The sequence below is a fragment of the Cynocephalus volans genome, chromosome 2 (genome assembly GCF_027409185.1).
Source record: "Cynocephalus volans isolate mCynVol1 chromosome 2, mCynVol1.pri, whole genome shotgun sequence".
Lineage (NCBI taxonomy): Eukaryota > Metazoa > Chordata > Mammalia > Dermoptera > Cynocephalidae > Cynocephalus > Cynocephalus volans.
Genome location: NC_084461.1, coordinates 89464700 through 89489203, shown reverse-complemented (window position 1 = coordinate 89489203; position 24504 = coordinate 89464700). Strand labels below are relative to the sequence as shown.

Below are 24504 nucleotides of genomic sequence, written 5' to 3'. Positions count from 1 at the left end.
GTAGCACATTGAAAAAATCAACTGAAACTATTCTTTCTTTTCTAGTTATTGGCCTCTTAACTAACTGGTCATTTTTTTCTACTCTCAAATATATTAACATCAAGAAGTTTTAGTGATAAAAATTGTAATTTAAGAAGAATGGACTTCCGTTGATCTATGCACTCCAGTTCCTTAATAGAAATCCATATGCAGTGAAGTATGTCCTATGGTTGATAATGCACTCAATGCAAATATAGGCTATAATCACTTAATAATTCATATATTATGGATTATTACTCCACAGTGCTGGTGTCAACAAACTCCACAAACATGCACAGAGATAATCTGGATTTCTCTAAACCTACTGGTTAGCACCTAAAAATTATAAATATTTTACCTAATTTTTACTTCTGTGTTGGAAAGCAAATTATCCTAAAATTTGAAAAACTACAAAAATGTGATTCAGTCTTAGTTACTACTTTTGTATATGCTATTCTTTCTTATTTGAGCAAATTGTTTAATTTCTTAAAAGTCTATAATTATTTAAATTCAGCCTTATTTTGCTGAAGGAAATGTGCTGGGAAATGTTGGAGGTTGTGCATTAGGGAGGTTAAGCCATATACATGCTGGAGAAAAGAACTGTGTGTGTCCAAAACTTAAGAAATATATAGGCAAAATAGTGCTTAAAGATCTTACAATGCACAAGATTACTCATAAATATTTTTCTAATTTCTGAATTACTAATGTCACTTACCCTGTTCTCACATAAAACATTATAAACTCAAGAGTCTTTTCTGTTTGATCATTCTGAGCTACAAATAACTCAGGACCAAAAGATATGTGGTGGCTACTACTGCTGCTGCTATTACTATTTCTAGGTAATACACTTATTTGGTGCCAGGCATGATTTGTTCCAACCAAAACCTGGTAACAGGCATATGCCCTTTCTTTGCCCCTTTGAGATGTAAATCTTCTACCACCCCAAACTGTCTTCAAACATTAGGGGATAACTCTGCTCAGCTTCCAGCCTGGGGGGGGGGTGTCTTACTCTAATGTACACCACTGCTTCCTGTCAAGATAGAAGAAGTTTGTTTCTCCTCCTGATAAATACCAATTAACAAACCCAGATGGCCCCATCATATAGACCAAAACCCCCTTGACATCCCTCAGTGCCTTTCCCTAAGTACACCCCTTCCTTTAAAAGGTCTCTTCCTTTTTGTTTGATGAAGTTCAGTTCATGTTGGACCCTCTTCTCTGTTGCAATAGTTACTGCTGAATAAAATCTATCCTTGCCACTATAACTCGTGACTGGCTTGTTTATCTTTGACACTAACAAGAGTAGGAGCTGAGATCTGAACACTGGCAGTCTGGCTAATGAATTAGAGATTATTCATAGTAATGCAGCAAATAATGACTTAAAAGCAAATAAAAGAACAAAAATTTAAAGTAGCTAAGCCAAATATTTACAACAAGAAAGGATCAAAAGGTTGTGATAAAATGCTAACAAAATAGAAATTCTTTTAAATGTGGACTAACAGTTTTGACTTGCTTATAAGCCACCTGAAGTTGTTTTTGGAATAAGCAAGTTATAGGGATAAATAGATATATCACATTCAATAAGTTGGTTCTCAGGATTAAAAAAAATAACACTAAGCACAACAATGGTTACATACAATACACAGAACAAAGTAAACTGCTATGTATACTCAGAATTTATCAGATCCATGTAATTCTATAATTCTAGCTCTCATCATCAGCTGCCAATTTTAAATGATAGAATAATTTGGAAATGTCTGTCTTCTATCAATTTATATTTCTTAGCTTATAAGTTCTCTAAAAATAAGAATGTGTTCAGATTCCAACTGTTGCTTTCCTGAGCTATTAAAGCCAGCAGGGGAAAAAAGAGAGAAACAGATGAAGGAAGCCCTCTATAGAATACCAGCATCCTCCACAATTATTTTGGAAGAACAAAGTCTATATTACAGTTTGCACCAATGGTCCACCACGTACCATCATACCCTGATTTAGGATTTTACTAATGCTCCATTTTTCAAGATAAAGGATAATTTTATTAAAAGAAGATAAAACTTTTTTCTAAAAAGAGCACATTTAAAAATACACTGAATATCAAATCAATAATTAGCCTTTAGCTGAAAGCTCTGAAGACCACAGTTCAATAGAACGGGGAATAACAAAAGGTAATTTATTCTCTTTGCCGCAATTATAAAAGGCATAGGTGATTTTGTTCTGGAGTATTTTGGTACCATGGCTAAGTTTCCAGAATTAAGTTCTGTGCTCAAGATCTACATAAAGAAGATACATCCTCACGGGTGACCACCTGGAAAAGCCAAATCTTAATGACTCAGAGGCAAGTTCTGTCCTCTTCAGGCTGGCTAAGTATGAGTAAGCACTTTTTAAAAAATGTTACTTCATTTCATTCTCACGACTATGCTGTGAGTAGGTCTAACAGGCACTGTGCCTTTTTCACAGAAATGGAAACTGATTCACAAAAAGATTATTGATCCACCTAAGGCTACTCAGGTAGTTAGTGTCAGAGTTAGGATTTAAAGCCTTCAAAACCCTCAGATATAATTAGATGTCTTTTTTTTTTTAAACATAAAAGCAACATTTATAAAAAGAAATGAATGCAACATATTTCAAGAGGTAGCATAGAGAGACTATACATTCTCTTCAAAATCATATGGAACACAAGGATTTACAACTCTCAAATTTTATTACACAAAGTTCTCTAACAACCATGCAGTTAAATTAGAGATGAACAATAAACAATGGAAAAAAAATCAGAAAAAAACAAACACACTTTCAAACAGTTCATAAGTAAGAAGTAATGAGAAAGTATGAAATCGTTGAGCTGAATGACTATTAGAATATATACATATCAAGATGTTTGATAATCAGTTCAAATGGCACTTAGGGGTAAGTTAATAGTTTTAAACCCATTTATTAAAAGACAAGAAGATGCTGTGGCCTGGCCAGACCAAGGCTTGCTGAAATTTGGGCTTTCTATTTCTTTAGGTGTCTTAATAAATGGATAAGAGCATATACCAATTCACACACAACTTGTCCAAGACAATAGCACATTTCTGAATTTTAGCTACATATTGAGATTATGTGATGGCTTCACTAAGTCAATAAAATACTGTTCTTAATTTTAAAAACTTCCCTACCTTTACTATTTTTAAATTAAATTATAATAGTCAGTGTACAAATATCATAAACAAACATTCTTAATTTTTCTTGACATAAGAGGTTGTTTAATACTTTTAAGTCTACCACTTTGTTCATTGTTTTCTCCTCTTCTAGGTATTTATGTATTTTCACTATTACATTTTCTGAAACATGCTATTAGAAATCAAGTTTATCTGAGGTGCCAGGTATTACAGTGTTTCTTTTTGTTATGCTCATTTTCTTCAAATTTTCTGTTTATTATTGAAGCCTTACTTTTTAAAAATATGATGCCACCTCTTATTTACTCTTAAGAAAGTTGAGAAATAGTCTAACTCTTGCTATGCCATTTTTTCCAAAGAATGATTTTTATAATATTGTTCTTTTCCTGGGAATGATGAATGTATATCAACATGCTGGAAAAGAGAAGGTTTATATGGAATACAAATTGGCTTCTTTTTTTGTATACAATTTGTAAGAACTACTCCCGGGTTACACATCTTTACCTGAAAGATGTCATCTAAGAGCAAGTCTATGGGTTTATCTTTCAAGAACATTAAAAAAAACCCAAAAAACATACAAAGTCAGGTAAGTCCTCAGATCTAAACAGCTTTCCTATGAATCCAAGTATTGAAAACTCAATATAAAAGCAATCATTTGAAGTGATGTTACTCATAAAATCTGTTATTTTTGTAAAGTACATCTTTTTAGCTATAATATCATTTCTAGCTGTAAACAATACAGGGTGTTGGGTTGGCATACAGCATTAAAATACAAAAATCCAATACTTGTTTGACTAGCCATTTTTTTTTGTAATCATGTCAACAAAGAATTTAATAATCTTTGTTACTTTAAGTTTCCTGAAAAAATTTTTCTCTTTGTAATTTCATACTTCATTTTATTCAAGGCTTTCATCAGCTCTTAGTGACTGTATAATTTTGCTTTTTAAATGTAGCATATTTTCCTTAAACTCTAAAATAAGGTATTCATAATTAGTTGATTATGATTGTGAAGGCTGAGGAGTCCCACAATAGGTCTCTGCAAACTTGATGCTGGTCGCGTAGCTCAGTTCAAGTCCAAAAGCCTTAGAACCAGGGAAGCCGATGGTGCTGTTGGTTAAGTCAGAATCCAAAAGCTCGAGTTATGATGTCCATGGGCAGGAGAGCACAGTGTATCCCAGCTCCAGTGGACAGAGCTAATTAGGTGTCTTTCTTGATACCAAGTTTTAACCTACTTAAATTGTGATTCCGGCTAGTCCTTTAAATCTTCATGCCTCTGTTTTTCTAACTTTGAGACAAGTCCTATATTTTAAAGCTCTCCATAAGTAATTGAATAACTTTTTCCTTTTTAAATAAGATATGTAAGTGTTGAAGAATGGATTAGACAAAGGCCTCTGAAAAACTATTATGAGCTCATTACAGCACAGGGAAAAAAAAGATTATTTAGGTGGTCACAAAATATTATTTCATAGAGACAGGTTAATTTCTATAGCAGGTCACCAAGAATGGATGTTTACTTTAAATTTAAATTCTGTACTGCAAACAGCAGTCAGTTTAAGAATTTAAGACTATAATAATATGTAATCACATACTGATTGAGCAACTTTAAAAAAAGCATAGCCTTTTGAGGTAACAATATCAAGAAAACTTGGATGATAAATATTTCAAGATATCATATCATTGATGTGGGCAAGTAACCAATTATGTTTTTCTTTACTGCATGATGAACACCAAGAAGACAATTTAACAGCCTAACCCCATGACCTCTATCATTCAACAATATGCAAAAATACACAAATGACTGAAATATACAATCAGTACTTAGCGTATGATACCTTATAAAATAGAGAACATTTATTGAGCCTCCTACATTATTTTAAACGTTTGCATCATAGTTATTTCCCATAATAATGCTATCAGGTTGGTATTACAGACAACTTTTTAAAGATGGAAAACTGAAGCTAAAGAAGGTAAGTAACTTGTTTCAGTTAAAAAAAAATCTACAAACTGATGAAGTGGAATTTGTACCCAGTTCACTAATGCATTTATCTTTACACTATGGAAAGATAGCTATTAAAAGGTTATTTTTCAAGCCTCTCCCTAATATTTGAAAGGAAAATGTTGTCAGTTCCCTAAGATACAATTTTAGTTGTTTTCTTGATTAATAGGAGAAATAAGGGAATCACAGACACATAAAATTTAACAAGAAGTTTTAGTCCAAGTCTCCTACATTTTCAATAGTACTTGAGAGCATTTCGTGAAAGCTTGTTGACAGACGTCAATGATCTAGACAAAAGCCACAGCTATTTAATTTTGTCATCATTTTGTTTCTGTAAAAGTTATTCGAAAACATATATATAACTCAGATCAATGTTTCTCTCTAACACATTCTGAAGATATGAAAACAGCACATTACTGCCTGTTAGAATAGTCTTTTCATTCTAACACACTGTCCTAGAAAGGATACTTCTATAATTCAACCCAAACTATCAGTACAACCTTTCACAATTTTCCATATATCATCATCATGAATCCTCTTTTTCTCTGTGTGAGAAGAACACTGTATCTGAGCTTGGCGTCGGGGGACTGTCTATAAAATACTGCAGATTCAAACTGCTAACATAAGGCTCAGATGTACAAAAAGGGAGAAATAATATGAATCTACATAGCCATGTCTCCCAGTGCTATCTGTTTTGGCACATCAGCCAAATCTGAACCAAGAGGGATATGATATTGCTGATGCCTCTTTATTGCTGTTATTGGGAACTATCCAGTAAAAGCATATTTTTCTGACAAAAGAAGATAGTATGCTAGAAAAGAAAAAAAAAAACCAAACAAACCCTTATTACTAAAGAACTCCTATGTATTCTATTACTACCTATTTTTAACTGAGAGTTCTCATGTAGACAACGGTGTTCAGTAACACCTTGCATAAACTATTTATGAAAAAAACATTATTTTCATGTGTCTGTTGGCCATATACATATATCTTCCTTTGAGAAATGCCTATTCAGCTCCTTTGTCCATTTTTTAAAAATTGGGTTACTTGTTTTTTTACTATTAAGTTGTTTGAGTTTCCTGTCTATTCTGGATATTAATCCCTCATCAGATGCATAGCTTGCAAATATTTTCTCTCATTCTGTAGGTTGTCTTTTCACTAAGCATCAGGGAAATGAAAATCAAAACCACACTGCGATACCATCTCACCCCAGTTAGACTGGCCATTATCAGAAAGACAAAGAATAACAAATGTTGGCAAGAATGCAGACAAAGGGGAATCCTCCTCCCACATTGTTGATGGGACTGTAAATTAGTTCAGCCATTATGAAAAACAGTGTGGAGGTTCCTCTAACAACTACAGATAGAACTGCCATACAATCCAGCAGTCCCACTGCTAGGTATACACCCAAAGGAATGGAAATCATCATGTCGAAGAGAAACCTGCACTCCTATGTTTATCACAGCTCTATTTACAATAGCTAAGAGTTGGAACCAACCTAAATGCCCATCAATGGATGACTAGACAAGGAAAATGAGGTATATATACATGACAGAATACTACTGTGCCATAAAAAAGAATGAAATTCTGCCATTCACAGCAATGTCAATGAACTTAGAGAAAATTACATTAAAAGCCAGGTACAGAAACAGAAATACCACGTCCTCACTCATAAGTGGGAGCTAAAAAAATAAAGATACAACAACAATAATAATAATTTGTTGAACTTTCAAAAGGAGAGAAAAGAACTGATGCTACCAGAGGTGGGAAAAGGGGACAGGGGTTAGCAAGGAATTGGTAAAGTGCCAAAAAATGATTACATTTCATAAGGCTAAATATACTTATCCTAATTTCAGTATCACATATTGCACACAGATATTGTTATTCACAACTGTACTCTGCAGATATGTACAATGACGTCTCAATAAAAGAATTTTTTTAAAAAAAAAGAAAAAAGCATCCTCTATTTTGATTCAGTCCTTTGTGAGACAGAGATGCAGTGGTTTCTGTGGAAAAGGAACTTAACAAAATCAACTGCTTATTTAAATTAATATGGGAGAAACAAAAGACTCTATATACTATTACACATGAAAACTGTTCTTGTAAAACTAGTAAATTTTGTTTTGGGAAACCAAAGGTAGTACTCAGATTCTAGTGTTGAGCACTATGATTTGATCCTGACTGGATAATATTCCTTTATTGTGCAGACTTCAAGAATCTCCCCAGACTACCTTTCTGAAGGAGACTATTCAATGTGGTGACATGAATAGGTGTACAAATAGAGAACATGACCCAGTTTTACCTGGGTATGGCCCTTTTACTTATTTCTGTGGTTATTTGCAAACTAGTTGTTCTCTGTAAACAGGCCATAAGCCATAGGAATGTTATATGGTGTGTAGTATGGTCTCTAGTCATAAATAACAAGAGCTACAAAAAAAAAGAAAAAAAGAAACTGTAGAAGGTGATGAACAGATTAATAGGCTTAACTGTAGTAATAATTTCACTATGCATACAAATATCAAAACAACACGTTGTACACTTTAAATATATAAAATAAAAATTAAAAAAAAAAAAACAGAACCAGTAGAACCATCTCATGATGGCAATTGTGACCTTATACATTATAGTAGTTGCCTGGAAAGTAGGTAGTAACCTCTATACTACCCCAGATCATGCACAACTTAAATCCAGTCCAGACAAACTGTTAAAGATCCATACACCCCTACGTATTCACACAGTACTCACTGTGGGCTTAAAGAACTTTGAGTTCATCAAAGAACTAGTGGAAATCTCAGGATTGCTGGTACTTCTGCCAGTCCAACAAGGGAAAAGTACAGAAAATGATTAGGCATCCTTGACAAGAATTTTGATTATGAGAGGAAGAAAGCAATTGGAAAATTACTTTTCAAAGTTTTCTTTTAATTGATCCAAATAGGTAACAGAATCAAATTGCTACTTCCCAAAGTGACTTTAGTATGCACAATAAGCTTATACTGAGTCTGCAGTGTTTGTACTCTGTACGTCATGCTAGTATAAAGGGCAGCTAGTGCAAAGAAAATTATACCAACTTGCAAAAAATTTTCTGGATCAAAAAGCTCAGTTTAAAAAATCTACCTCTCTGAAACCAGAATTTAAGATACTTTAATCACAGATAAAATTCCTTAAACTATCACTTTTGAATGTGGTCTAGTCTCATTTTCCTTTCCCTGTTGTCTTTTCCTTACCACATAAATTTTTTTAATGTTGCCTATTTATATCTCAAACTCTAGAAGAAATAGTCATTGTGAAATTTTTATATTAAAACATTCCCAAATGAATCTCCAAAATCCTCCACTCTTGTCCTTACCATTAAACTGGGCTCCAGCCACGCCAACTTTTTGGATATTTATCCCAACCTAGAATATAATCTTGTAATAGTGTCTGCCTAGCATCCTCAGCATTTAGAATATCTGGCACATACTGGAAGCTCTATAAATACTTTTTAAAATTTTGCACATACTTACCTCCTTTGGAGGCAATAAACTCACAGTTTAAGAAAGGCTGAACTGAAACCTGTATTTAGATGCTGCCTAATTAGGGTTTTACACAGCATCACTTTTTCATATGGATTTCATTCTTCAGTTGATTCACCCCAGAATCCCATTTGCATTTTAAAACTATAATCACACTGTGGCTGATGATGACAAGATTCTCAATGCCAAGAAGCTCAAATGGAAGTGACTTTCCTGGCAAGGGTTTATCTTTGGGAATTACAAATCCGTATGAGCAAATGATAAGGGAAAAAATATTTTGGTTGAGGGAACATCTGTCTTAGAGCATTCACACACTTTCATTTAAGAGTAAACAAAAAGGAACATGCTAATAATGGTCTATAATTAATTGCCTATGACATAACAGGGTGGTGATAGTGGTGGAATTCTCCTTGGGGGGCAGGTAGTAAGTTATGCAAGGGAAACTGTGCTGTTCTTACAGAGGTTGCCGATGATCTATACTACTCACCTTACGTAACCTTAAGCTAGTGCTTTATGCTTTTCATCTAGATTCCCTGAATATGGAAGCAGTCAATTTTCTGAATTGTGTGCCAACATTAACTATTCACACCCATGTTCCTCTCCTTTAGCACAAATGATTGGAAACTGACTGTATTTATCAAATCTGTTTGGAGAAGCCTCAAAACAGAAAAGGCTCCATAATCACTACCCCAAATATCATGTTTCCATGCTAAGTGGCTTACATTTGATAATGGGACAGTATAGCACCACAGGAGAAACTCTAGACTTGAAAGGGCCTGTCAACTACTTTGCTACTTGAGTTGCACTCTATTCTCTTGAAGTTTAAAATTAATCACCAGAAAACAAAGTGGCCTTCTCAATTTCTGTTCTTTCTGGGCCTGTTCTAATGTATCTTGCCAAGGCCGGCCTGTGGCTCACTCGGTAGAGTGCGGTGCTGATAATGTATCTTGCCATAGTCATCTCATTAATACTTGCCTACCTTTAAATCTCTTCTAATACTTGTGTAGAAATCCATTCTTACACCCATCAATTCATTCACTTACCAAACATACATGTTGAGCAATTCCCAGGAACTAGACACTGCTACATTCATAAAACTGTGAGTAAGAGTATACATGGTCAGCACCTTCATAGGCCTTACAGTCTACCAGTTTAGCAAAGAAATAATCACACAAACATGCTAAAATTTTTTACTGTTTTAAGTGCTACATGGGAGAAATACAGGTTGCTACAAGAGTCAATAATTCAGGGGAAATGATCTAGGTGAAGGAGGGTTGGCAATGTTTAGCACAGGAGACAGTATTTTCAAAGGCCCTGTAACTGAACTTGGTATGACTGAGAAAACAAAAGCCAGTACTTACGGACAGAGGAGCAGGTTTCAAGTTGGACTGGAAAGATGTGGCACACAATGCAAGGTCTTATAGTCCATGTTAAGAACTTTAGTAGTTTTGTTTTGTTTTTCTTGACAGCAACAGAAAACACAGAAATTTTTTTGTAGGAAACTGACACAGAGGCTAGTAAAAAGGCCATGCAGATGATCAGAAATGTGATGACAGTAGCTCAAAACTAGGTGATGACAACACAGAAGGAGAGAAGAGGACAGATTCTGGAGACATTTCACTGGTAAATTAGACAGGACTTGGGAGTGGATTTGTGTTAGGTGAGGAGGCAGTGTAAAGGATGACCCATAGATTTCTGGTTTGCATAACTGAATCCATTGGTGGTGCCATTTATGGAGACATAAAACACAAGAAGAAAACCAGGGTTAAAGAAGATAATGAACATGGCGTTGGAAATGTTGAATTTGAGGAGCTTTTGAAAAATCCACATGTAAATGTCAACAGGCAGCTGGGTCAAAGGTCTAAAGTTCTGAAGAAAGGTTTGGCCTAAAGATGTAAATTTATGCAACATAAATGTTGGGTGGTAACTGGGCAATGGGTATACAGCAGTGCTGTGGGTTAAATGTGTTCCTCAGACGTTCATGTAATGGAAACTTAATCCTCACCATAACGGTACTAAGAGGGTGGGAAATCGTATTATGGTAATTGAAAGGTGGGGCCTTTAAGAGGTGATTAGATTGTGAGGACTATACCCTTGTGAATGGATTAATCTACTGATTGTTTTTGGTTGGTGATGGGCATGGTTCTGATGGCTTTAAAAGAAGAGCAAGTGAGGAGGTTAGCTCTCTCTTGCTCAAGCCATTCTCGCCATGTGACACCCTGTATCACTGTAGAGTTACCACCAGGAAAAGGCCCTCACGAGATGTCTCCCCTGGACCTTGGACTTCTTAGCCTCCCAAACTAAGAAACACATTTTGTTTCTTTATTTTATTTTATTTATTTATTTATTTTTAAATTTTATTTTGTCAATATACATTGTGGTTGATTATAGTTTCCCCTTACCAAAACCTCCCTCCCTCCTCCCTCTTCTCCCTGCCCCCAAACAATGTCCTTTCTGTTTGCTTGTCGTATCAACTTCAAGTAATTGTGGTTGTTATATCTTCTTCCCCCTCCCCCCGGTTTTTGTGTGTGTGTGTGTGTGTGTGTGTGTGTGTGTGTGTGTGTGAATTTATATATTAATTTTTAGCTCCCACCAATAAGTGAGAACATGCGGTATTTCTCTTTCTGTGCCTGACTCGTTTCACTTAATATAATTCTCTCAAGGTTCATCCATGTTGTTGCAAATGGCAGTATTTCATTTGTTTTTATAGCTGAGTTGTATTCCATTGTGTACATGTACCACATTTTCCATATCCACTCATCCGATGATGGACATTTGGGCTGGTTCCAACTCTTGGCTATTGCAAAGAGTGCTGCAATGAACATTGGGGAACAGGTATACCTTCGACTTGATGGTTTCCATTCCTCTGGGTATATTCCCAGCAGTGGGATAGCTGGGTCATATGGTAGATCTATCTGCAATTGTTTGAGGAACCTCCATACCATTTTCCATAGAGGCTGCACCATTTTGCAGTCCTACCAATAATGTATGAGAGTTCCTTTTTCTCCACAACCTTGCCAGCATTTATTGTTCAGAGTCTTTTGGATTTTAGCCATCCTATGGTATCTCAGTGTGGTTTTGATTTGCATTTCCCGGATGCTGGGTGATGTTGAGCATTTTTTCATATGTCTGTTGGCCATTTGTATATCTTCCTTAGAGAAATGCCTACTTAGCTCTTTTGCCCATTTTTTAAATTGGGTTGCTTGTTTTTTTCTTGTAAAGTTGTTTGAGTTCCTTATATATTGTGGATATTAATTCTCTGTCAGCTGTATATTTTGCAAATATTTTCTCCCACTCTGTTGGTTGTCTTTTAACTCGGTAAATTGTTGCTTTTGCTGTGCAGAAGCTTTTAAGTTTGATATAATCCCATTTGTTTATTTTCCCTTTGGTTGCCCATGCTTTTGGGGTCATATTCATGAAGTCTGTGTCCAGTCCTATTTCCTGAAGTGTTTCTCCTATGTTTTCTTTAAGAAGTTTTATTGTTTCAGGGTGTATATTTAAATCCTTAATCCATTTTGAGTTGATTTTAGTATATGGTGAGAGGTAAGGGTCTAGTTTCATTCTCCTGCATATGGATATCCAGTTATCCCAGCACCATTTGCTGAAGAGGCAGTCCCTTCCCCAGTGAATAGGCTTGGTGCCTTTGTCAAAGATCAGATGGCAGTAAGTGTGTGGGTTGATTTCTGGATTCTCTATTCTGTTCCATTGATCAGTGTGTCTGTTCTTATGCCAGTACCATACTGTTTTGGTTATTATAGCTTTGTAGTATAGCTTAAAGTCAGGTAGTGTTATGCCTCCAGCTTTATTTTTTTGCTCAGCATTGCTTTGGCTATGCGTGGTCTTTTATTATTCCATAAAAATGTCTGGATAGTTCTTTCCATTTCTGAGAAAAATGTCTTTGGAATTTTGATGGGGATTGCATTGAATTTGTATATCACTTTGCGTAGTATGGACATTTTCACTATGATGATTCTTCCAATCCAAGAGCATGGGATATCTTTCCATCTTCTTGTATCCACTCTGATTTCTCTCAGCAGTGGTTTGTAGTTCTCATTATAGACATTTTTCTCATCCTTGGTTAACTCAATTCCTAAGTATTTTATTTTTTTGGTGGCTATTGTAAATGGGCAGGTTTTCTTGATCTCTCATTCTGCATGTTCACTATTGGAGAAAAGAAATGCTACTGATTTTTGTGTGTTGATTTTTTATCCTGCTACTGTGCTGAAATCATTTATCAATTCCAAGAGTTTTTTCGTAGAGGTTTTAGGCTGTTCGATATATAGGATCATGTCATCTGCAAACAGGGACAGTTTGACTTCATCTTTTCCAATCTGGATGCCCTTTATTTCCTACTCTTCTCTGATTGCTCTGGCTAGTACTTCCAACACTATGTGGAATAGGAGTGGTGAGAGTGGGCATCCTTGTCTAGTTCCTGTTCTTAAAGGAAAAGCTTTCAGCAGTGGGTTTGGCATATATGGCTTTAATTATGTTGAGATACTTTCCCTCTATACCTCACTTATAGAGGGTCTTTGTCATGAATGAGTGCTGAATTTTATCAAATGCTTTTTCAGCATCTATAGAGATGATCATATGGTCCTTGTGTTTGAGTTTATTATTGATTTGCGTATGTTGAACCAACCTTGCATCCCTGGGATGAATCCCACTTGATCGTGGTGAATAATTTTACGTATGTGTTGCTGTATTCTGTTTGCGAGTATTTTAGTGAGAACTTTTGCATCTATATTCATCAAGGATATTGGCCTGTAGTTTTCTTTTTTGGTTATATCTTTACCTGGTTTTGGTGTCAGGGTGATGTTTGCTTCATAGAATGAGTTTGGGAGATTTGCGTCCGTTTCAATCTTTTGGAATAGTTTGTAAAGAATCGGTGTCAATTCCTCTTTGAATGATTGGTAAAATTCTGCTGTGAATCCATCTGGTTCTGGGCCTTTCTTTGTTGGGAGGCTTCTGATAACAGCTTCAGTCTCCTTTATTGTTATTGGTCTGTTCAAATTTTCTACGTCTTCATGGTTCAGTTTTGGCAGCTTGTGTGTGTCCAGAAATTTATCCATTTCCTCCAGATTTTCAAATTTGTTGGCGTATAGTTGTTTATAGTAGATTCGAATGATTCCTTGCATTTCAGATGAATCAGTTGTAATCGCGCCTGTTTCATTTCTAATTTTTGTTATTTGAATCTTCTGTCTTCTTTTTTTGGTTAGCCATGCTAATGGTTTGTCAATTTTATTTATCTTTTCAAAAAACCAACTTTTTGATTCATTGATCTTTTGTATTGTTTTTTTGGTTTCAATTTCATTCAGTTCTGCTCTGATCTTAATGATTTCTTTCCGTTTGCTAACTTTAGGTTTGGATTGTTCTTGTTTTTCTAGTTCTTTAAGGTGAAGTGTTAGGTTGTTCACTTGCCATCTTTCCATTCTTCTGAAGTGAGCATTTAATGCAATAAATTTCCCCCTTAATACTGCTTTTGCAGTATCCCACAGGTTTTGGTATGACGTATCATTATTTTCATTAGTTTCAATAAATTTTTTGATTTCCTGCTTGATTTCTTCTTGGACCCATATGTCATTAAGTAGAATGCTGTTTAATTTCCATGTGTTTGTATAGTTTCCAGAGTTTCGTTTGTTATTAATTTCTAGTTTTAATCCATTGTGGTCTGAGAAGATACATGGGATAATTCCAATTTTTTGAATTTATTGAGACTTGATTTGTGACCTAATATGTGATCTGTCCTGGAGAATGATCCATGTGCTGAAGAGAAGAATGAATATTCTGAGGTTGTTGGATGGAAAGTTCTGCAGATATCTGCCAATTCCAATTCGTCTAGAGTATTGTTTAGATCTTGTGTTTCTCTACTGATTCTTTGCCTAGATGATCTGTCTAATATTGACAGTGGGGTGTTCAGGTCCCCTGCTATTATGGTATTAGTGTCTATTTCCTTATTTAGGTCTAATAGAGTTTGTTTTATAAATCTGGCTGCTCCAACATTGGGTGCGTACATATTTATGATTGTTATGTCTTCTTGATGGATCAGTCCTTTTATCATTAAGTAGTGTCCGTCATTGTCTCTTTTTATGGTTTTTAGTTTAAAGTCTATTTTGTCAGATATAAGAATAGCTAGTCCAGCTCGTTTTTCTTTTCTGTTTGCATGGTAAATCTTTTTCCATCCTTTCACTCTTAGTCTATGTGAATCTTTATGGGTGAGGTGGGTCTCTTGTAGGCAGCATATGGTTGGGTCCTGCTTTTTGATCCAGTCAGCCAGTCTGTGTCTTTTGATTGGGGAATTTAAGCCTTTTACATTAAGAGTTGTTATTGAAAGGTGTTGATTTATTCCTAGCGTTTTATTGGTTGTTTGGTTGTCTTAGGTGTCTTTTGTTCCTTGCTTTCTGATTTACTATTTGGTTTCTGTCTTTGTTGGTTCCTTAGGTAGTAGATAGCCTTTTTGTTTGTTTGTTTTCTCTTCACGAATGCCATTTTTATTATACTAGCGGGTTCAGATTTTTCTTGGGTTTTTATGGCAGTGGTAGTTATTTTTCAGGAACCAAACCCAGTACTCCCTTGAGGATTTCTTGTAAGGGTGGTCGTGTGGTAGTGAACTCCCGCATTTTTGTTTGTCTGAGAAATATACTATTTGCCCTTCATTTCAGAAGGATAGCCTTGCAGGGTAGAGTATTCTTGGCTGGCAATCTTTGTCTTTTAGTATTTTGAATATATCATCCCATTCCTTTCTAGCTTTTAGGGTTTGTGATGAAAAGTCTGATGTTAATCTGATTGGGGCTCCCTTATAGGTGATTTGACGCTTCTCTCTTGCAGCTTTTAAGATTTTCTCTTTGTCTCTGAGTTTTGCCAATTTGACTATAACATGTCTTGGAGAAGGCCTTTTTGTGTTGAATACGTTTGGAGATCGTTGAGCTTCCTGGATCTGAAGATCTGTGATTTTTCCTATACCTGGGAAATTTTCTGCCACTATTTTGTTGAATATGTTTTCAATGCAATCTCCATTTTCCTCCCCTTCTGGAATACCCATGACTCGGATATTTGAGCACTTCAGGTTGTCTGATATCTCTCTCAATGTCTTTGATTCTTTTTTCTTTTTTTTTGTCTGCTTGTGTTATTTCAAACAGCCCATCTTCAAGTTTAGAGGTTCTCTCTTCAACTTCGACAAGCCTGCTGGTTAAACTCTCCATTGTGTTTTTTATTTCACTGAATAACTTCTTCAGTTCAGCAAGTTCTGCTACGTTTTTTTTCAGGACATTGATTTCCTTGTACATTTCCTCTTTCAGGTCCTGTATACTTTTCCTCGTTTCATCATGATGATGTCTAGCTGAGTTTTCTTGTATCTCATTCAGTTTCCTTAGAATTATCACTCGAAATTCTTTGTCAGTCATTTCAAGGGCTTCTTGTTCTATAGGATCTAGAGTTTGAGATTTCTTAACTTTTGGTGGTGTACTTTCTTGATTTTTTGTATTTTTCGTATCTTTTATTTGATGCTTTTTCATTGTGACAGGGGGTTTCACAGTCCCCCGGTTTGAGACTATTGACTAACTAAGATGTTGCTGTGGTTGCCAATTTGGTATGGCTACCTCCGTGACTGCTCAGTTGGCCTCTAGTGCCTTGTGTGTGTGGTTGCCTTGGGTCTTGGGCCTCTCTGGGGAGCCACCTCTCTGGTCAGCTTGGAATCTGCTGGGCTGCTGGATCACGGGGCAGTACCGCAGGGTGTGTGGTCTCTGCTGAGCTTCCACTTCCCATGCAGGACTTCTCCCTGTCCGTGCGCTCGGGCCTGGGCTCTTGGATCATGCAGTGGCAACCCCACAGGGTGTGTGGTTTCTGTCGAGTCTCCACCTCCCTAGCCGGATGTCTCCCCACTCTGTGCACACTGGGCTGGGCTGGGACATGTCTTCTGCAGCCCTCGTCTATCAGCTGGGCCTTCAAGACCCTGCTCGGTAGTGCCTCGCGCAGGAAGTCTACAAGGTTTCTGCTAAGCGCAGACGTCCAGTCGCTCTGGGTGCCTTTGTAGCACTGTGTAGATCTTTCTCAGGACTTATCACCTTCCTCCTGGTATCGTGGTTATTTGTGTACTTGTCTTATCTCCCACAACAGAGCGTGAGCTCCTCGGGGGAGGAGCCCGCAGCATACGGTTCACCTTTGAATCCCCCCGGCGCGGACCGAGTCCGGTGCCCACTCGCAGTCAGCTCTCCGGCAGGTTCAAGTGAACTCGGGAACTCTCCAACCACACTATTCCTAACCAGAAATTGGTTAGGTGTTTTTCCGAACTGGTGGCCGCAGAGATGGTACCTGCCTCCCGGTAACAGGAAGTTTACCGGGAGCCGGAGCCCAGAGTGTGGTGGAGTGACAGTCGGCCCAGCCCGTACTTCTTGCCCTCCCGACGCTGGCCGGGGATGCCCTATGCCACCAGCCCTGCCAGAGAACCGCGGAGGGAGTGGGAGGGGAAGCGGGCCCGCAGGCCCCGGGAAGCCCCGCGCCGGAGCAAGCAAGTTGGAAGGCTCAGTGAGGAGCTGAGTCGGGCGAGGAGGACAGGCTTGGCCAAGCCAGGCCGGAGCCGCCACCACCTATGAAAATGGAAGCAGCCCTGGGGCTGGTGAGTGTCCCGGTGGGGTGGGCAGAAGCCGGGCGGGCGTCCGCCCCCTCCCCCCTCTGAGCAGGGCCGGGCCGGGGGTCACTCACGGGGCTGTGCGGGGTCGGGCGGCTCCCTCTCTGCCTCTGCGTTGTCGCCGTCCCCGTTCTCGGCCAGTGCTGCCTCGGGCTGCTCACTTGGTCCCGCGGCGTGGCTCGGGCGCTCCCAGGAATTTTCTTTCATGCCGGCCTGAAACCTCGAATCATGAATAGGGCAGCTGGCTGCCTTCAGCACGGCCCCGGCCTCCGGGATCCTGTCTGCATCCACAGCAGCCCTGGCGCCGTGTTCCCTGTTTCGAGACTTGCTTTTGCAACTAAGAAACAGTTCTTTTCCTGGTCCACACTTCAAAGCTGTTGCCTGTAAATGAGGCAGCCTCTCCTGCCAAGGGCAAAGTGGCGGTCAGCCCCCACGACCGGCCACCAGCAGCAGTCCTCCCTTAAGAGACCCCAAGAGGAAGGTCCACAAGTTTCCCGGCTGCCTAAGGCCCAGTAGCCGCGTTTTCCACCTCAGCTACTCCGCACCAACCACTGCAGCCACCGCCATTTTAGGATCTCTCTGTTTCTTTATATATTACCCAGTTTCAGGTATTCTGTTATAAGCAACAGAAACAGACTAATACAAGGAGGCTACTTAGTGAGAAGAGAGAGAAAAAAATTAAAAAAATACAACTGACAGAGACATGAAGTGGCTGGCCAATAAACAGCGGCCAGGAGGTTTAGGGAAAAACCAGGAGACCTTATGTCATGGAAGCTAAAGGAAGAGAATGTTTCAAGAAGGAGGGAGTAATTGATAAAGTCACTAATCAAAATTCCTACATTAGCAGTTTTCTCACAGGCATGGCTACAATACAATATTGATACATGGACATCTACTTTTTTGTTTGTTAATATCCCTAACTTATTAAAAAAAAAAACCCAGTTCTTCCCTATGGCTCCTCTTAGAAGGACCATGATGGTGGGTACTCTCCTCATGATTCAGGCTCTTTTCAAGGCCATATAGAGCTCCAGCCACACTCACACATTCACTGTCCATATAATTCACCCCCAGCCTCTAGAGCACTGTCATGCACTCTGCCTCCCAGTGAACGAATGCCTGCAGCAACAGCACGTAAGAGTCACCACAACATTTTCCCGCCAGCTCCTTCACTGATCATCACAGAGCCTAGGGAAACTTGAGAAACAGGAAAGAAAGAAAGAACATCAATGAAAGGAAAGTAAAAAAAAATAGTAACAACAACAACAAAAACCAAGTAAGAGATTTAGAAGGCTGAAGAAAAAGGATGGGTTAATAGGTTAATTTTTAAAAATCCAAATTTTCAAAATAAAATAGTGCAAGAAAAATTATTTGAAACAATACTATACTGGGACTATATAAACTCAAGCAGAGTGTACTGCCATGAAGTATCTGATTTTTAACCCAGGAAACTACTCCTATTCCATAGCCTAGTGGTGTCAGCACAAACCTAGGAACCTGAACACCCGATTTACCCTTTCAGCATATACTAATTTTAATTTCTTATAATGCATTAAGAACTAATAAGGTGATATATGACAAAAGTGGATACTTTTCACATAAGAGTAAGAAAAGAGCACATATTGCAATAAAATAGGCAACTTTTAGCAATGATCCAATATACTTTAGGTTATTTGTATAAATCTTACAGTTCTGGGCAACGCTTTGGGTTTCAGGCATTACATATTCATAAAGAAACTAATATTTTGAAAATATCAAGATGTTGTATTCACATTTCTCTCCTTAATAAATCACATTTGGTTCCCCAACATTCTGTTATGACCACAATGAAGAGGGCAGGGCTAATGGTAAACTAGGAAAGGGAAAGAATATGACCCAGAGGAATATCCTTCCAGGGAGAAAGAGGAAGAAAAAAAAATTATTTGGCCAAAGGGAGGGTAATTCCATAGTCAAAGCTGTTGGGGTAGACACCACTTAAGGGAACAGCCAGTGAACCCCATTCATTTCAGACCTCTTCCACCATCCAAGGCCATTCATGTAAGACCACTCTTTCCGTACATCCAGATACTATGATGACAAATAAGTAAAAGGAAGAGGAGGAGAAACAGCTTGATAAATACTGAGTTGACTGTGTTGAACCAGAGGAGCATAAGATACTTTAACTGATATTTTTAAGGTTTTCTTCCCTTGCTACCCAGAGATCAGGGGCTTAAGAATCTAAGTTAGATCAGTTTTTTAAAGTAAAATATTTGTTTTCTAGGCTTATTTGAAAAATAGTGCACAAACTATGACTCTGCTACATATATAAGTGAAGAATAACTTGAAAATTAATGCATTAGTATATTATTTGCACTTTACTATTTGTTATGCATTGATAACTGGTATTAGTAGCGTATACCATTGCCCGATAGGTTTTCTATGGAAGAGGAGATGTAAAATATGCAAATAATCTTAAAAAGCTGAAATATATTTATAAACTCGTCATAACTATTTGCAGAATTTTCGGCTTGAAATATGGTTAAATTTTTAATTTCATTGCTGATGGCACTTAAAATTGGTACAATGATTTTAAGAAAGCAAAATTGCAGTGCATAGTTAGGGCTACTGAAGAGTTTATCAGAAGCAGCCCTTTTCTCTTTACAGTGTATTGAGCGTACAGTCATTAGGACACACCACAAAGACCATACTAAATCAAATACATGGCACCTCAGTCACATGTAAAAGGTACAAGAAAATGTTTATCATTACTAAGAATGCATTTGATTGCAATCTGCAGAAGACCAACTCAAAATCTCTTAAATTAACAGAGATGAAGTCTCTCATACAATGAGAAGTCCAGAGAAAGGGCAGATGCAGGAGTGTTTACTTCATCCAGGAGCTCACCAATTTCATCAAGGAATCAGGGGCTTTCCACCTTTCAGCTCTGTCATATTCAGCACACTGCCTTTTATCTCTCTGAGTCTTTCTTCACGAAGGTTGCAGCAGCTTCCAGTATGATGTGCTCACAATGCAATTTCAAAAGCCCAGTGGAAAGTCTTTTCCCTAAGGCCCTTTTAAAGAATAAAACTTTCCCAGAAGCACTTCAGCTCCAGGAGACTTCCCCTCACATCTAAATGGCCAGAATTATATCACATGCCTATCTCTAAACCAATCATTAGTAAGGGAAAAGGAATGACCACAACTAGCTTAATGTAATCGAGATTCACTTTCTGGGCGAGGGAAGGTCAATGCTGAAACAAAAGTGGAATTCTGCTAGGCAAGACAGGAGGAGGAGATGTCTGTTGAGTAGGCAAACAATAGGTCCTGATAGCACATTTGTGAAACCAAAAACAAAACCAACATTATTCTAAGTTTAAACAGCAAGTAGATCATGTTTGGGTAACTGGGCCTATTTCAGTCTATTGACCTGGAATGTTCAGAATTTTTGGAGTCTTTGTCTTCTTGTCTAGTAAAATAACAATGGTAACTAAATATATACTCATCTGCCATTTTCTGCTGCTTCTCTTAACTAGCTGCCAAGATATACTAAGACATAAGAGTAAAAGAATGGAAAAAATGCCAATTCCCAGTTTAATGAGCCTGATGATCTTGAGGGAATAAGAGACAGAAAGTCAATTCAACTCTAAGTTAATGTAAGGCAATTGTGCCTTCTGAAAAATAATTTTTTTTTCTTCCAAAGAGGAGGCGCAACAGGCATGGGGTACTTATGTTTAATGATGAAGCCATATATTTAACTGTAATGATCAAGGGCAAAGTCATTCTGCTTCTCCGTACCTTTCTGACAGTGATTCTGTGACCTATTCATTTTCCTTAGACTTCCGACTCATAAAAGGAACACTTCAATAGATTTGCAGCCTTTGCCTTGAACTTTTAAGAGGAACTATAAAATCAAATATAAAAATATTCTTTGGAATGCTCTTTGATTTTCCTTTGCATGTCATAAACATCTCTATTTCAGCATTAGGCAGTTATAACAAAACTCCTTTTTTGCTAGTCTGTCTCTTGTTATTGGACTGTGTTCTATAAGCTGAAGCCTTGATTTGTGCTTCTTTGTATTCCCAAAGACCACCTGGCATAGGAACTGGGTACGCAGTGAACATTGGTTAAATTTGTTTGTTGAATTTTGTTATGTACATGACTAATAACCTGTCATAAAAGGCCTGTTTCTATACAAGTAGCTCCAGAGCACTGAGTCATTTTTTCCTACAAGGATTTTATTTATGCTTTTTTTCTTAAAGGCTATCAAACCAAATTTATCCCACTATAATTTTCCAACTTCCATTCAAAGACAATATTAATAATTCAAGAAAAGAAATGACTCTACAAAGGTTGTCTTCTAAACTCCCAGGGGTGGATACTTGCCATATAGCTAATGGAGTTATTATTACAATGAACTAAATAGCTTTAGAAACTGCAAATGCCCATTTTCCAGATATGTTTTTACTTGTCATCAGTTCATTTTACATTACCAACACAAACACTGCACTTCAGTTCATGGCATCCTTCTTTAAATCAACTCAGAAAATTCCTAATTCTAAACAAAAAAATTCGATGCTTTAAAGTCAGCTTTATTTACTTATGTTTTCTCAGGCTTACACACACACGTGCACACACACACACACAGCAAAATTAAGTACAATAAAACTAAACAATTCTAAAATACTATCATTATATAATTAGGTTTCTAAGCCAGTGGCCTTTAGTAGGTGTTATAAGAAAACTTGACCTTTCACATGCAGCAGTTACAGAACATAAACTGTGAAAACAATACAGACTTCATTTAAGGATAATCAAATAGTTTATGAGGGAGAGTTTCTTTGTATAGAAGTATTTCCACTAACAAATTCACGAAGAATGACAGAATTAGAATGCTTATCATACGCAACTTCTAGTGAACCTAGGCAATGACGATCATCCCTGGCTGCTAAAACCAACAGGTGAAAAGCTGACAGGAGACTTTATAATAACTTAATCAATCTCGCCATTCTTAAATTAATAAGTAGTACTGACATCACAAGAAGTAAGACGATCAGATATTGTGTGCCTCCTGTTTGTAGTACTCACCAGCTATAAAGTATTCTCGCCAAAAACTCTAAACTGTGTCTGATCACGCCTCTAGATGTACCAGTACAAGAAACACAAGGGACGGAGGGAGATGTTAAGTGACACTCCAGTTATGAAATCAGCAAAACCTAGAATGCAGAATACTCTACGGAATAAATATCCTGGTTTCCTCACAAATACATTACAGGGAAAAAGAGAAAAAGGAAACATCAATATTCTTAAAAGAGAACAAGATTCATCATGTGGACCACATATGGATCCCAATAAAAACAAACCAATGTTTAAAAAATATAACAAAGAAATTTGACACTGACTAGATATTTGATGTTATTAATGGTAATAATGGCGATTGTGATTATGTTTAAAAATAAAGTACTTGCTATTGGTCAAATGAGTCCCCTCAAAGTTCCTGTGTTGGAAATTCATCTCCACTGTAACAGTGTTATGAGTGTAGAAAATCCAATTATTATATTTGAAAGGTGGGGGCCTTTGGGAGGTGATTAGATCTTGAGGACTGTGCCCTCGGGAATGGTTTGATCTATTCGTGGACTAATGGGTTATCATGGGTGTGGACTGGTTGCTTTATAAGGAGCACATGAGAGAGCTCTCACTCATACCATATTTTTGCCATGTGATACCCTGTTTTGCCACAGGACTCTATAGGGAGTCCCCAAGAAGAAGGCCCTCATTAGATATGCCCCTGTTCACTGTGGACTTCCTAGCCTCCAAAACTGTAAAGAAATAAATTTCATTTTCTTTATACATGACCCAGTTTCAGTTATTCTGTGGGCCAGTGAATGAGGGAGCCCATTTAATGTAGTCCATAAAGGTCAGCCTTCTGGAGTGTTGGGAAAATAGAATAATTTAATCAGGCTCCCTTGCCTTAGGTACAGTTGGGGGTGGTGAGGCCCATTCTTTGTAAGCAACTGTGTGTGGGAGGGTGGAGTTAGTGCACATGCATGGTGCCGCGGCCTGGCTGGTGTCTGCCTTGGATGTCCACACCACACTTGGCCATGCTCTCCAACCTATGGCTTCCAAGGACCCTTTTGCCAGTTACCTAGCTCATAGACCTGTGTGTGAGGGGTCTGGTGACCCAGCCTGGCGTGTGAGAAGTCTGGGGATCAAGCCTGGTGTATGAAGGATTTGTGACCCATCTGGAATGGGCTTGAGGGGTCTGTGAGCTCAAGACCCAGCCCTAGCTCAACAATTGGCCCAGGATTACAGGCAGGTAAAAGAGCACAACATGCAGCATGAAGTAGTCTGGAGAAGAAAGTACATGTAGAGAGGCCAATGGAGAATATCCAGAACATAAAACACATCTCCGCTTTTATACTTCTGCTTTAGCAAATCAAAGTATTTAAAAAATTATAAAATGGAAGTCTCAAAAACAAAAGGAAGTGACATAAGCTTCTCTTAGCATCCGAGAAGCACCAAACAGAGAAGCTGAGTCTCTCACAGGAGGGAAAGAATTCAGGTAAATGAAGGTAAGAGGAGACTCTCTGAGCTGGAAAATTAGTTTGAATTACACCCTGAGAGGGGAGTAAGTGTGGTGAAGGCAGAGATAGTGTGGTAACTGGACTAACAGGCACAGAGGTGACATCTTAGGGAGTTCTGAGAAAGAAAGTTAGATAGACTGAATAAAGCCAGATAATAAAAGGTCTTTGGAGATGAAGAGAATTTAGATTTGATTTGAGAATTTTCTCCAATTTTGATTAGAGAATTTTAATTGGACCTAAATTAGAATCTAGACTTGTTTAGATGTGATAGTCATGTGAGTGAGTGAGGTGTGGGGTGTGAAACCATGGGTGCTGTCCTTTGAAAGAACACTTTGATGAAACTGAGGATGAGCAGTGTGTGTAAAACAGGAGGGAAAGCAATGGGTTCTGGAAACAGACTGGGAAGTGTTGCTATAGACCTGGATCAAGTCTATAATAGGATAGTAACAGTGGAAAGTCGTCCATTCATCCATATGTCCCCTATGTCTACGTATCCCATAAATATATACTGAGTCTGCTATTGCCACACACTGGACAAGATGGGGGGATACAATGGTGACCACAAACAGGTGTGTTTCTTGCCCTCACGTAGTCCGTAGCCTGATGAAGAAATAGAGGCATAAACTAAATAATGACATTAACAAATATA

General features: G+C 37.8%; 1 protein-coding gene across 13 annotated transcripts in view; it reads right to left on the bottom strand.

Annotated features, from left to right (window-relative positions):
- Nucleotides 1–24504, bottom strand: part of PAM (peptidylglycine alpha-amidating monooxygenase) — a 282338-nt gene that overhangs the window by 123460 nt on the left and 134374 nt on the right. The window lies entirely within an intron of this gene.